This window comes from Lissotriton helveticus, chromosome 5_1 (assembly GCF_964261635.1).
Source record: "Lissotriton helveticus chromosome 5_1, aLisHel1.1, whole genome shotgun sequence".
Lineage (NCBI taxonomy): Eukaryota > Metazoa > Chordata > Amphibia > Caudata > Salamandridae > Lissotriton > Lissotriton helveticus.
In genome coordinates this window covers 239685064-239699574 of record NC_136065.1, presented here as the reverse complement: position 1 = coordinate 239699574, position 14511 = coordinate 239685064, and positions in this window count along the sequence as shown.

The window sequence follows — 14511 nt, the reverse complement described above, 5'->3', positions numbered from 1 at the left end:
AAGGAGCTGGCTCACACCAGTGGCCTGGACACCTCACAAGACACTGGCATGGTCTCGGATTACAGTGTGGCTATGGCGAGGGGGGTATCCTCTGTGGAAGTGAAGACCAGTGTCTTGACCGAGGTGCTTTGGCTGGGGGTATCCCAGATGGTACCCCTACTGCCCTTCATTAAAACCCTCTCTGATATCCTACCCTGGGCCTGGGCCACGGCCTGCAAGGGCATCCCTGTGCACAGGACAATTGCACATCACCACTGCCCTGCTCTTGGAGACTCAGCTTTCTCAGTCAGACCCCACTCCTGAGAGTCTGGTTGTGCAGCACTCAAGCTCCAATGTGAATCCCAGCACATTCCATACCTCTCCACTGGATATGGAATCCAAGAGGTTGGATACCTTCGGGAAGATGATTTTCTCTTTCCCCCGCCTTCCACTGTGGTCGGTGAACTCCACTTGCCTCTTGGTCTGATATAGCCACACTGTGTGTAACTTGCTTGCGTAATTGCTGCCTATGGTTGCAGAGGAGGCCTGAGCCATTCTGAACCAAAGCTATCACCGATGGCAGGGATACAATAAAGTTCACCATCAGATGCAGGCTAAACACTACAGCCACTGGGCAGGCCATTGCTTCATTGGTTGGCATTCCTACGCCATGCCTGGTTGAGATCAACTGACTTTTCAAGGGCGTGCCCAGGCATCCCTAATGTCCATGCCCTTCATTGGCACCTACCTGTTTAACAACAAAGCCGATTCAGCACTTGAACACTTGAAGGACAGTAGGGTCACCACATGGTTGTTGAGATTTGCCATGGGTCCATGTCAACTGCTATCTTCCTTTTGCTCCTTCCGTGGCAAAGCCACCATGGCGAACAGGCTTTCCAGCTTCTTTGTGGCCACGGACATGGCTCCCAGAAATCCTTGGGAACCAAGGCCCAAGATTTGCCCAGCCTGATGCCCCCTCTCCCCCGGGAGCTGCAGTTTACAAACCTCTTTAGTGTGCTCTCGCAATTATGAGGGATGATACCCCAAACCTGGTCCCTGGATGCTTGTCTCAGTCCAGGGAGGACCTGGCTTGACAGTTCAGGCTGGACTGTGCCCATAAGGAGCAGGGTCAAGATCGATTTGCATATAGCTGGGTCCAAACTGGGGTGGCATGGTGAGCAAAAGAATGATGGATTTAACCCAGATCTCTTGACTTGGGGTGAATGTTTGATTTGTTCAGAATTCTGTCCATCATTTCTTTGTGCAGCATTTTTTGCTCTAAGTGGGATGGGTATGCCCAGACGTGGGTCCTTTGCTCGCTATGCCACTGGATTCAAGTTAGCCTGACTGATGAGGGGTAATACTCTGCAACCGGTCCCAATATTCTTGTTTCTGGTCCAGGGAGGACCTGTCATGGCAGTTTGGGCTGAACTGTTCCCATGAGGAGCAGAGTCAAGACTGATTTGCATATGGCTGGGTCCAAACTGGGGTGGCATGGTGAGCAAAAGAACGATGGATTTAACCCAGATCTCTTGACTCTGGGTGACTCTTTAATGTGTTCAGCATTCTGCCCATCGTTTGGTTGTGTAAAAGTTTTCACAATAACACAGGCACCCTGTTTGAGGCAGGATTAGGCACCACCTGCCCCAATTGCAAGCCATAACATCGGACAAGTGGTTGATCCAAATTTTTCAGTGGGGTTGCACCCTTCCATTCCGAGAAATCCAGTCTCCCCTTCCACCTTCCTCAAATCTGTTGATAAAGGACCACCTCTCCATGCTGTGAAGAAGTGCTGGCTCTTTTGGCCAAAGGAGCCATTGAGAGGGTGCCAGCATCAGAAGTAGGTCACGGTTGCTATTACCACTACTTTCTGGTGCAAAAGAAGGCCTCTGCCATATCCTAGATAAGCACCCTCTCACAGTCTTCCAGAGGAAAGAGAAATTCAAGATGCTAACACCTGCCCAGGTTCTGTCTGTGTTAGAACCTGGACACTGGATGATAGCGTTGGACCTGCAGGACACCTATTTTCACATCCCTGTCCTGCAGACCCATCAGCTTTCCCTACAGTGCATGGTGTGCTAGGAGCATTTACAGTTTGCTGTGCTCCACTTTGGTCTCACCAGTGCCTCTAGGGTGTTCCTGAAGGTGAGGACAGTAGTTGCAGCACATCTGCAGAGGTCGGGAGTGCCAGTCTCCTCTACCTCGACAGCTGGCTGCTGAAGGCATGCTCCCCACAGGCAGTTGTTACCCACCTCAGGACTATGGTGGACTGCCTGCATTCACTGGGATTCACCATCAACATGCTGAAGTTACACATAGCTCCTTTCCAGACACTCCCTTTCACCAGAGCTATTCTGGACACAGTGCAATTCCGGGCCTATCCTCTGGAGTGAAGAGTCCAGGACACGCGGGCTATGAAATCGATGTTTTTTTACCTCAATCCTCGATTTCGGTGAGACTGACACTGAAACTGCGGGGTCTGATGGGCTCCTACATCCTTCTGTTGAAGCACGCTCGATGGAATATGTAGGCTCTGCAGTGGGATCTGACGTCCCAGTGGGCGCAGCATTAGGGGAATCTCTTTGACCTTGGCCAGATTTCGAAAAAGACCGAGAAAGATCTGCAGCGGTGGCTGACGGATCGGGATTGGCTCAGCGCCATTGATAACTTTCCTGCTCTCCATCAAAGGGAAGCTGGTCCACGTGTGCATGGACAGCACTGCTGCTGTGTGATTCTGCAACAAGCAGGATGGAGTGGGGTTGTGGATCCTGTGCCTGTAGACTCTGCGCCTCTGGACTTGGCTTGAACATCAGGACATTTCATGTTAGTGCAGCATCTGGTGAGATCACTAAACACCAGGGCAGACAAACTCAGAAGTTGATGCTTCACACGCCATGAATGGCGTTTGCGCCTGAAGGTGGCTCAAAGTTCTTTCCGGACTGGGAAGAACCTTGGCTAGATCTATTCGCCACCGCTGTGAACACACAATGTCAGTACTTCAGTGCAATGCAGTTTTCAAAGCTGCTCCCACTTGGAGAAGCATTCCGATTAGACTCGAATACAGGACTCTTATACGCCTTCCTGCTGATACCTCTACTTCCCCAAGTTCTGAAAAAGATCAGTACCGACTTGGCCCAGGTCATCCTGGTGGCTCGGGATATTGTAAGGATATTATGGAATCCAGAACTCCTGGGCATGAGCATCTGTCCTCTAATCAGGGGTCCCAGACGATCTCCTGTCACAGCAACAGAGGGTTCTACAACCAAATCTGCATACTCACTACCTTTATGCTTGGAGATAAGGAGCCACGGTTAAGGACCTTCTATCTTTGTCCCAAAGACTGTGATATCACCTTGGCAGCCAGGCGTCCATCAACAAATACTGTTTACACTTGCCATCTGAGACGTATTTGTTGCTTGGGTGCTGAAAAACAGATTGACCCACTTTCAGCACCTTTATTCGAAGTTATGACGTCAGTCCTTAGCCCGGTAAAGCCTAGCTCTGGGCATAGTAAAGGGTTATCTTTCAGCTATCTCAACTTTTTTGTGGTTGCGGGCCAGCCCTCTGTGTATAAGTCACCATTGTAACACCTTTCCTGGAAGGTCTTCAGCACGTTTCCTCTCAAACCTTCGGTTGTGTTCTCTCTGTGTGTAAGAAAAGTGAGAGAGGAATGAATGATTCCTGTTGATTCACAAAATTCCCTGAAAGATTAAATAAGTTGTGGCTGAAAGATTCCTGTTTTTGTTTCCTCCGTTGGTTGGCTGGGTGCCTCAACTGGAAATTATTTTTAGACATCTTTTGTGAGCCATGGTGAAATCTGCATTGTTTGTGTCCTGTTTAAATGTATTGTGTGTCATGGTAAGTATGTTGGTGTGTATTGTCTTTTGTCTTTAGAGTCTCTGGGTCTTGTCCCATGATGTTTAGTGTTGTGCTTTCTTTGGTGTTCTATGTATACCAAGCTGCCATGGAATGTAGTGTGGTAGTGTGGAGTGTTGAATGGACAGTCCCTTCTTTCTTGTGGCTATGAGGCAGGAAGAGAATTCCCATGATCAGTGTGTGACACCTTTGGAAAAATAACTCACTTGCTACTTGTGCAAGTGAACTTGTTTGCTCTGGAGAGGCACCTTGTGCAGCAGAACTCCCCTGCTCCCGGTGTGGCTCCTTCTGCAAGAGAACTTCCTTGATATTTGGGGGGGGCTCTTTCTGGAATAGAACTGAGAGAGCTCCTTTGTTCCTGGCAGGACAACTTGAGTAGAAGAAATCCCTTCCCCCCATTGCCTTTTGCAAGGCTTCTTGAGTAAGAGTACTCCCTTGATCCTGGTAGGGCTTTTTGTGCAAGGGAACCCCCTTGCTCCTGGTGAGGCACCTTGAGTAAGAGAACTCCCTTGCTTCTGTTAGGGCACCCTGAGTAAGAGAACTCCCTTGCTCTTATTGGAGCTTCTTGTGCAAGAGAACTCTATTGCTCCTGATGAGACACCTTGTGTTAGAGGACTCCCTTGCTCCTGGTGGAGCTCCTTCTGAAAGAGAACTCCCTTACTCTTATTGGAACTAATTGTGCAGGAGAACTCTCTTGCTCCTGATTTATTAAAAAAAATATATATATATATATATATATATATATATATATATATATATATATATATATATATATATATATATATATATATATATATATATATATATATATATATATATATATATATATATATATATATATATATATATATATATATATATATATATATATATATATATATATATATATATTTGTACATAATAAAACCTTTACAAAAAAATGTATTATTGCTAGAAATTGCTAAGAAATCATTTTGTGCAGCTTTCTAAGATTTAAAATTTTGCTTAATACTAGTTTATAGTCATCAATAAAATTGAAGTTTTTTTTTATTTGCATTATGCAAGTTCATCATTGTAAGTTAAAATTCAAATGTCTCAAGACCCAGAGAGAGTTAGGAATTACTCAAGATTAGATAGATTACTGAATGCTTATGTTCTAAAGTTCCTGAGGGAAAGATAGTGCTAACTTGTTGGTCTTAGGGAAGGTAAACTTCCCCACATTGTACCATTGTTCCGTTGTTACCTCGACTTCAAGTGTCCGTGGTGTGTCTTCAGAGGAGTACAAAGTTCCTCAGCGATAAAGCATTCAAAGATGCAGAGAATGGAGGGGCGGTGTGGTCGAGGAAGATTAAAGGTGTGTGTAGTAAGGAGAGGGTATTCTCCTTGTTGGAACAAGGATGAAGCATGACACCTAGCTTGCTAGGTGTGTGAGAGCCCTAGTTCCAACAAGGAGAATCCCCTCTCCTTACTACACACACCTTTAACCTTCCTCGACCACATCACCCCTCCATTCTCTGCATCTTTGAACGCATTACCGCTGAGTAACTTTGGACTCCTTTTGTACCACAGTCCTTCTGGGGCATGTACGCTGGACCTCATTAAACAAGCCCCTTGTCCCTTCTTTTGTTGACATGTGTCTTCAGAAGAGTCAAGCTGCCATCAAGGAGGAAGTCAAGCTGCCTCATATTAAAACGCGCTCAACTTGCGCCTTTAAAAAAAAAATATTGGTTTTAGGGAAGCTATACTTTCCAACTTTGTGCCATTGCTCAGTTGTTACCTCGACATCAGGTGCTCGTGGTACGTCTTTAGAAATTTCAAGCTACCATCAAGGAACAGTTCAGACTGTCTTTTGTTGATCCGCACTCAGCATGCTCTTGTGACTTTTTGTTACTAGGTCAAAAAACGTTGTGACCCGACAGTTTAATTTTGTTTCAGTTGGATTAAAACACAATTTGAATGCCTGCCTGCATGTTTTGAACACCATGTAAATTAAAGGATGGACGTAACAGACTATGCCTAATATCATTTAATTTAGGACAGATGCAAACAACATGAATAATGTCTTCCTTGCCAGCTCCACACAAGCAACACTGCTGCAAGCAGTTTTTTCTTTCCCAAGGTGGCAAGTGAGGAGCAACTGAGATTACTCTGAGGTGTAATTTTAAGAACTTTTCATTCGTCTTTAAGTTAACTCCATTTTTAACTTACGCTTGAGGTTGCAATGTTCTGTAATCGCTAAGAGTGATCGAACCATGCGCTTTTTTAGTTAATGCCTCCTTGTCCTCAATGGAGGAAATGATTTGTGCTGATTTTTTCGCAATTTTTTTAAATGACAAAAGATCAGTGGAAGTGCCCCAAAGGTCTGACAAACCCAAAACTTGGAACAAGTCGAATAAATAATCTCTGGCTTGAGGATTTTTGGTGACGGTGTAGCTCTTCCCATAGATTGGAATTTAAGGAACCAACCTCAGCACTGCAAATCTTATGCCAACTAATGACATATGCAAAAACAATTGATGGACGGAATGTTGCACAATGGCATTTTATGAATGTATGACATTGTTCTGCATTCTGTCCATCAACTGTTGTTTTTGCAGCTAATGTCATAAGTGCCCCTTCTTTCCAGTGTTTGTTTTAGAAGGCAGAGTTCTAGCCGAATTTACACTGGAGAAACATATCTTGGCAAGTTAAAGATTGCTCTATATGAATTAGCTATCACTATATCCAATAGTGCAGCATCCTTTTCTTGAAGTGGTTCACTCCCATATGTGAGGGTCGGCTGTAACTTTGCACGCAAAACCTGGAGCAAGGGGTCAAGCATTAATTCAGGAAGTTTGACCTTTAAGGATTTTATCATCAGATACGTCACAGTTCTCTTCCCCCGCAAGGACTACAATTGGGGTTTGAATGAGTTCATATAGTCCAAAGTTACTCCCAGGTATTTGCAAGTAGTTACCAAGTCCAACCCTTGTCCATTTAGGTGCCAATTGATCTTCCTCTTTTTCCGATAGTTCACTGCCATGATCTTAGATTTCGTAAAATACCAAGTCATCCGCATACAACAGATTGGACAGCTGAATTTTCTCCGGTTTTGGTGTATGACAGGGGCAGAGCTTGTTACGATCGATGTGATCAAAAGCGGAGTGTAATCAATAAAGCAAAGGAATAGGGGAGATTTGGCCTCTTTTGCTGCGTTCATCAGTAGGGTCAGTGCCATGATGTTTGTTATGGTCCCTATGATCCCAGCTGAAGCCTGTTTGGATAATTGTGAAGATGGAATTTTCAGATGCCTATGATGTTAACTCCTCCAGTATGGTTCCTGCAAAATACTTAGCCTCCACGTCTATAAGGGCAATGAGCCGATAATGGTTTGGGAGTTTCCTGTCGCCCTGTTTCAAAATTGGGCTTATTATTGATCCTGACCAGATCTCTGGTAATGTCAAGGTATCCTTTATGTTTTTAAAAGACGGTTTTAATGCTACACTCCAAAATTCTGCGTCTGTTGTATATAGCATTGGTGGAATGCCATTTGGACCGGGGGCACCTGTTGGTCTGCCCCTAGCTATTTCCCTTTTAATATCAGCTGATGTGGAGTCGTACTGTTCAGTTTTGGCAGAGGGAGAAGAATTTAAGCCTAGCATTGATTGGACATTGTCTGTTTTTCTCCTATTGATTTCGTCGCTGGGCCTCTTTTTCCCTATTTCTTCTGATGATACACCTTGTGTAGGGGAACTCCCTTGCTGCTGGTGGAGCTCCTTCTGAAAGAGAACTCCCTTGCTTCTGGTGAGACACCTTGTGTAGGGGAACTCCCTTGCTCCTGGTGGGGCTCCTTCTGTAAGAGAAATTCCTTGATCTTGGGAGAGGCTCTTTCTGAAAACAGAACTAAAAGAACTCCCTTGTTCCTGGCAGGTCACCTTGAGAAGAACTCCCTTGCCTCCATAGCCATTGGTGAGGCTTCTTGAGTAAGAGAACTCCCTTGCTCCTGGTAGGGCTTCTTGTGCAAGGGAACTCCTTTGATCCTGGTCAGGCACCTTGAGTAAGAGAACTCCCTTGCATCTGTTAGGGCACCCTGAGTAAGAGAACTCCCTTACTCTTATTGGAGCTTCTTGTGCAAGAGAACTCCCGTGCTCCTGGTGGAGCTCCTTCTGAAAGAGAACTCCCTTGTTCCTGGCAAGGATCCTTCTGCAAGTGAAATCTCTTGCTCCTTGTGCGGCACCTTTAGTAAGAGAACTCCCTTGCTCCTGGTGAGGCACCTTGAGCAATAGAACTGCCTTGCCTCTAATAGAGCACCTTCAGTAAGAGAACTCCTTTGCCTTGCCCGTGATGGGACACTTATTGTTAGAGAACTCTGTTGCTCTTGCTGGGACATTTTGTTCTGTAGACACACCAACAGCACATTCCTAATTGTACTGCAAGGCCCTAGGCTGGTTAGTGCATTCAATGGACTTCTTAATACTCCTGCTATTCTAGGCCTGCTCCTGCGCGTCCTTCTCTTTTTTTCCTGAGCATTAAGTTTATTGTTCAGGTGATGGTCCAACTGTAAGGCAGTCTCAAACATTTTAAGAATTACACCTGCAAAATTGACTACTTTGGCTGTGTCTTTCAGCTCCTCTTTCGAACCACAATTAAATGATTTATGCTTTGGCTGCCAACCTCTTAAAATGCACCGCAAAAGCACTTGTGGTTCCTTGTCAGATAGAAAATAACTTTCTTTTGGTGCTAAATCAACAAGATATTTAAAACTGCTATCCCTTTCTCCTTTGCTAATGTTTTTCTGGGTAGTTTGGCTCCTCAGTGGCTTTGCTTACCCTCTAGCTATAGATTTGCTGATAGATTTGTTTTTAGCTGTTGCCTTAATTTAATAACGTCTAATTGGAAACAAGCGCAAAGTGTTACTTTGAGATCCTTGTACAATGCCATCTGCTTTCATCATAGATTAGATAAAAACCATATATCGCCGGTTTCCTTAGCCATAAGGAGTTATCTTTTACGGCTTCCACTGACTATATATTTATCATACTCATCTGTTAATACAATTATTACTTTGTCTGATGAAGTCAGAAAACCACCTTAAATCAACCCAGTTGCTTTTGTATATTTAATTTTATATTATTAGATGCTTCACATATTGCTATCATTATTATTATATATTTGCTTTACCCTCTTTTTATAATGTCTAGTTTTATTTGTATTATTTCTTTCGAACTTGCATAATGTAACTGTGTATGCCTTTCCTCGCTTTCCTCCCATCCCCCTTATCCCTGTAACATTTTTGCGTAATTTACAGCTTAGAATGTGTACTTATGTGTTATTTATATCTATTTCATAACAGTTTTTGCTATTAGGTATTGTATTTCATGATTATTGCCCTGGTTTTTGGCTGTTTCTTGTTGTTCTCAATAAACTCAAACTTTAAAAAAAAGAAAATAACTTTTTTTCTCTGCCCCTTTAGCCAGTTAATTGTCCTTCTGTGTTTGGGTTAACATTGCTTGCAGTTCTTAAAGGACATTTTTATATGTGTTGATTAACAAATGTCAGGCTGTAAGAGTTCTGTAGCACAAGATAACCCCTTTTCCTTCTGTGTTTGGGTTAACATTGCTTGCAGTTTTTTAGGGACATTTTTATATGTGTTGAATAACAGATGTCAGGCTGTAAGAGTCCTGTAGCACATGATAACTTGTTTCCACCTATGTTATATACAGGAAAAGATGCCGGAGCGAGCCATTTCTATATGCGTAGTTAGTGCAAAAAGCATAACGGACGCGACAGCCTGACTAGGGGAGGAAAGCTAAATCCTAGGGCACCCTTCCCTACCCCCATGCATAAATGATATTTCTACCACCAGAAAGTGCAATACTGCCCCTCTACAAATGAATGGGGTTTTCTACTTTCATAATCACATGGCACCTCTGTTTTTTGTGGTGTATCCGAACTGTTTTGAGATTTGTGTGAGGTCAAAAATCCCAGCAAAATATTTTTCACTAGCCAGACCCAATGGTTTCCTCGGGGAAGGCGTAAAAGGAGCGGAGTAAAGGGAAGGCCTGCAGGAACTGGGAGGCAGCAGTGAAGGAAGGCCTGCAGGGACTGGGAGACAGCAGTAAAGGAAAGGCCTGCAGGGTGAGGGATGCAGCAGCGAAGGGAAGGCCTGCAGGGACTGGGAGGCAGCAGTGAAGGAAGAACTACAGGGACTGGGAGGCAAGAATGCCTCCAGGGACTGGGAGGCAGCAGGGAAGGAAGGTCTGCAGGGACTGGGAGGCAGCAGTAAAGGGAAGGCCTGCAGGGACTGGAAGGCAGCAGCGAAGGAAAGTCTTCAGGGACTGGGAGGCAGCAGTCAATCAATCAATCAATCAATCATTTGTAGTGTGATGTATTCCTATAGGTACTGTATCGATTCCCCTATTCCTGACCCTGGTTTGGTTAATAATTAACTAGCAGTCATCCAACGGTGCAAAAACCGTTATCTGATTAAGCCACACCACGGCACAGAAGCGCGTTATCTGATTAGGTCATAACGCATGCCATCTAATTAGACAAGCGATATTCCTCCAGCCTCTGATAAGGCATACGGAGTTCTCAAAACAAATCAAACCTACAGCGACCTGGGAAATTCCCATAGCCATTGTTTTGATTTCACCGAGAACTTCAGCAAAGAATGTGCGAACGAGCCCGTTCATATGACATCCTTATTGACGTATATATGTCCATCCTTACGTCAATCTCGGCACCTTTCAGGTATAAATATTACCGACATTGCCTTAAGCAAACACATGCGGTGGTGACGAGATCGGAGCAGCGAGACGTGCTGAGGAGCCCAGCAGAGAGCGAAGCCCACAGACGCTGCCCCGCCTTCCTGACGCGCTGAGAACGAGATGCTGCCTTTCTCCTGCCGAGAAATCCAGCTCCGGCGCTTCCAAGCAGCCCTCGCAGGCAGCTGGAATATCAAGACCTGGGATAAGACATACCAGCCCTCCATCATTCTAGATCTCAGGTACAGAACTGAATAACCCCTTGCAGAGAATTCTCAAATCAGTCCCTTGGCAAAACAAACTTAACTTAAGCTGCTACTTATCTACTCCCGCCCACGTATTAGGCTTAGATCAGGTACACTGGGGTAGGCATGGTTAGAAGCACCAGTTGAGTATGATTAGGCAAATGTATATATGTATGTATCTATTTTATCCATTTTAAAGTATCATATGGCTCAGAAACCATATCAATGCTTATACAGTATTATTTTATAATTCTGTCTCTACTGTATGCACTTTACTTAACTACAAGTATTGCAATAATAGCGATTCATTTCTCTTGTATGAGAAAAGAGACTGATCAATAAATAACATCTTTTATTGAACCACGCCCATCTCTTATTTCTCTCCAAACTGGTGAAACTAAGAATGCACGTACTGACTGAGTAAAATAAGTTGTCTATTGTTTTCACACGACTCTAGAGATACACTCTTGATTAGGGGAGAGCAAAGTTGTCATGTTCTATGGTTGTCAGAAACTAAATCCCTTCTTGTCTATCCAGGGAGGTTAAAATCCTCCTTGCCTATTCGAGAAAGTTTCTAGTGAACTCTGAGCTAGCTGGCAAACACAAAACTTTAAGTCTAATATCGTCGGTAGAAGACCTAGTTAACCTCTGCCCTAGGTCTATACTATTGAAGATATTATTCCAATGCGCAGAGCCTACTGGGATAATAGGAACTACACTACATGGCGCCCAACGTTTGGATAGGCGATAAAACTAACGCAAGACATTAGAGTAACTCAGTCGTGCTTTTTCACACAGACCCCTTTTTTCCCATAATACTCCAAAGACGTCTGGAGTGGGTGAAAGGTCATATCCGCCAAACCTCGCAGGAGGAGACTCCTATGTATGGTTCTTGGTTTATTCAACGTTGAAGGATACACTGTTCCAAAATATTGTGCATCTAATCTTTGTTTCCATAGAAACCTGATCTGCAAACAAACAGAATAACCTTTCTGTAAAATGACAGAAAGTGAAGAAGAAAGGGAGACAGTTAGACTAGCAGCTGAACTCCTAGAAGCAGACAATACTCTACTGGAAAATGACCCAAATGCAATACTCATCCCGGTCAACATAAGGAAATCTATAACCTTAAAACTTATAGAAAATGGACTGACACCAAGAGGTGGTACAGTCATATTCGTAATTGAGGCACACGAATATCGGCAGACAGAGGTATTCTATTCATGGATAAACTTTCCAGCAGCAAACGCTGTAACAAAGGACTTCCACTATTACAAAATAGAGGAACCTCCTAGTGAGTACACTCCTTTCGAGGAAGTGGAAATACCACTCAAATTCCAAGAGCACCTGCTCTTGTTTCATGGCGCCCTAAAACATAATAATCACATCACCAGGCTCGGTCCACTAGGTAGACCAGGAGCAACGTGGCCGGTCCTAGCCGGATATACACCACATCCAGACATTGAAGAAATGCCTGCACCAGAGCTTTTAGCACAGCTACAACTATTAATAAAAATACATAGACAATTAGTCCAATATGTAATGCGGACTTCAACAATCCAACCAGCAATTAAAATTCCACAGCTGACCACTCATCAGGGGAACACAAATAAAATTACACCTCAGAACATACAGTCCTGTCTAGGTAAAGTACCCGCAAAACGGGAACAAATTCCTTTCTGGCTAGCACAAAAAATCACTCAAATAGAGGCGGTGTTTCCAGATACCACCCCTGTTGAGAAACATAGGATTCTGACTATCTGTCTCCCAATGGGAATCGCACCACATGTGGAGGACTGTGACACTTGGGGAACAGTCTTTGCTTCCATTTACACAAAAACACATGGTGTACCATCCATGTCAGTAATACCAGATGTGCTAAAACAGATTCAAGATGAATACGGTCCAGAACCCGCTTTAACTCTCGGTATGAAACTACTGAAAGATTTCAAGCAGGTCTCGGCAATATTATTAGCCAACATAAAGGGAGAAGCAGCAAATGTGGCGATTCGCCAGAGGTTAAAAGAGACAAATATAGCAGACCAACCATCTGAAATTGCCAGAATCATAGAAAAATCCTATGAAGAACTAGGAAGAGATAGTTTGGGTGGAATACCAGTGAAACCCCAACTAGTTGAAAGTCCTGAAAAGGTATTTATAAAAAATTATTTAAACAATCAAAAAAAGAGCTGGGATGGAAATAAACAATCCAATCCTAAAGAAAAAAGATTCCAGTCCAGAGGAAAGTCTCCTTGGCAGAGAGAAAGATCTCCCGACCAAGGACGCAAGTCTCCCCAACGGGAGCCCTCTGTGAAAAAATACAACCTTAGAAATAGGGATAATATAAAGAAACCTGATAGATATCAAGATATTGACACACGTCCCTCTAAATCTTTTCAGACTTCCTCGCAGAAATCGGAAAGAAGAGGACGATCAGAACAAAGGGAAGAGCACGTCAAGTCCAAAGACAAAGAACCTGCTCATCTGAATAAAAAATTACAATTTCCAAAAAAGAAGGTAGCCAGTATTAAAGTAATCAACAATGCCGAGAATACTGAGGACACGGCTGAAAAACGGAGAATGGGCTCAGACAATGCTAGACAGCGCAGCAGAAGTGAGCATAGCTCGCAAAGTCCTTATGAATCATCTGGAGACAGTGGACACGAATGAATACATTCAGGTGGAAACTGCAGATACCAGAGTTAGCAAACCTCATAAAATATATGAAATAACATTGCGTATAGAGGGGGATAAGACTAGAAAAATAAGGGGACTATTTTGGGATAATCTGTCCAAGGGCTATGACATCCTTCTAGCTGAACAAGACTGGCCTCCAGAGTTTGTCAGGGAGTGCCCACATGGCGAAGAAATAATTATGCCTGCCTTCTCAAACCATATTCCAATTCATAAAAAATATACACTTGCAAGAAAGTGGGCAGTAGCTCAAGCCCCTGCCTTATATAAAAATCATGTGGGATGGGATGAGGACTCTCCTCCTCACAAAATCCAGTTAAAATCACAACCTACTGCACAGAGGCAGTACCCGATTAAGCAAGAAGCTAAAAAACAGGTAAAAGAGATCCTAGATCAACTTGAATACCAGGGGGTGATTGAAACTTGCACCTCACAAATGAACAACCCTTTGTTTCCTGTCTCCAAGCCAGACAATTCATATCGTCTTGTTTTGGACTACAGACACCTTAACTCATGTTGCAAAACATTTGCAGTACAAAACTCGCACAGTGCTGCACTAATGAATAACATAGTGCGCAAAAAATACAAAACAACCTTAGACATTTCTAACGGTTTCTTTTGTCAAAATATAGCACCAGAGAGCAGATATTTGACGGCGTTCTCAATAAATGGCACGCAAAAGAATTTCTGTCGTTTGCCCCAGGGGTTCAAGAACAGCCCAGGGTTATTCTCAGCGAGGGTAACAGAGTTACTACAAACCTATGATGACGAGGCATTATCTTATGTCGACGACATCTATCTAACAGACGATGACTTGGATACTCACTTGAAGAGAGTGAACACCATAATACTTGGGTTCGCAGCAGAGGGTTACAAATTTAACTTTAAAAAGTCAAGAATTGCCCATCTAACAGTCCTGTTTTTAGGATATGAATTATCAAGTGAAGGCAAAAGCCTGGCTGACAATTTCCTAGAGAAATGTGCTGTAATCC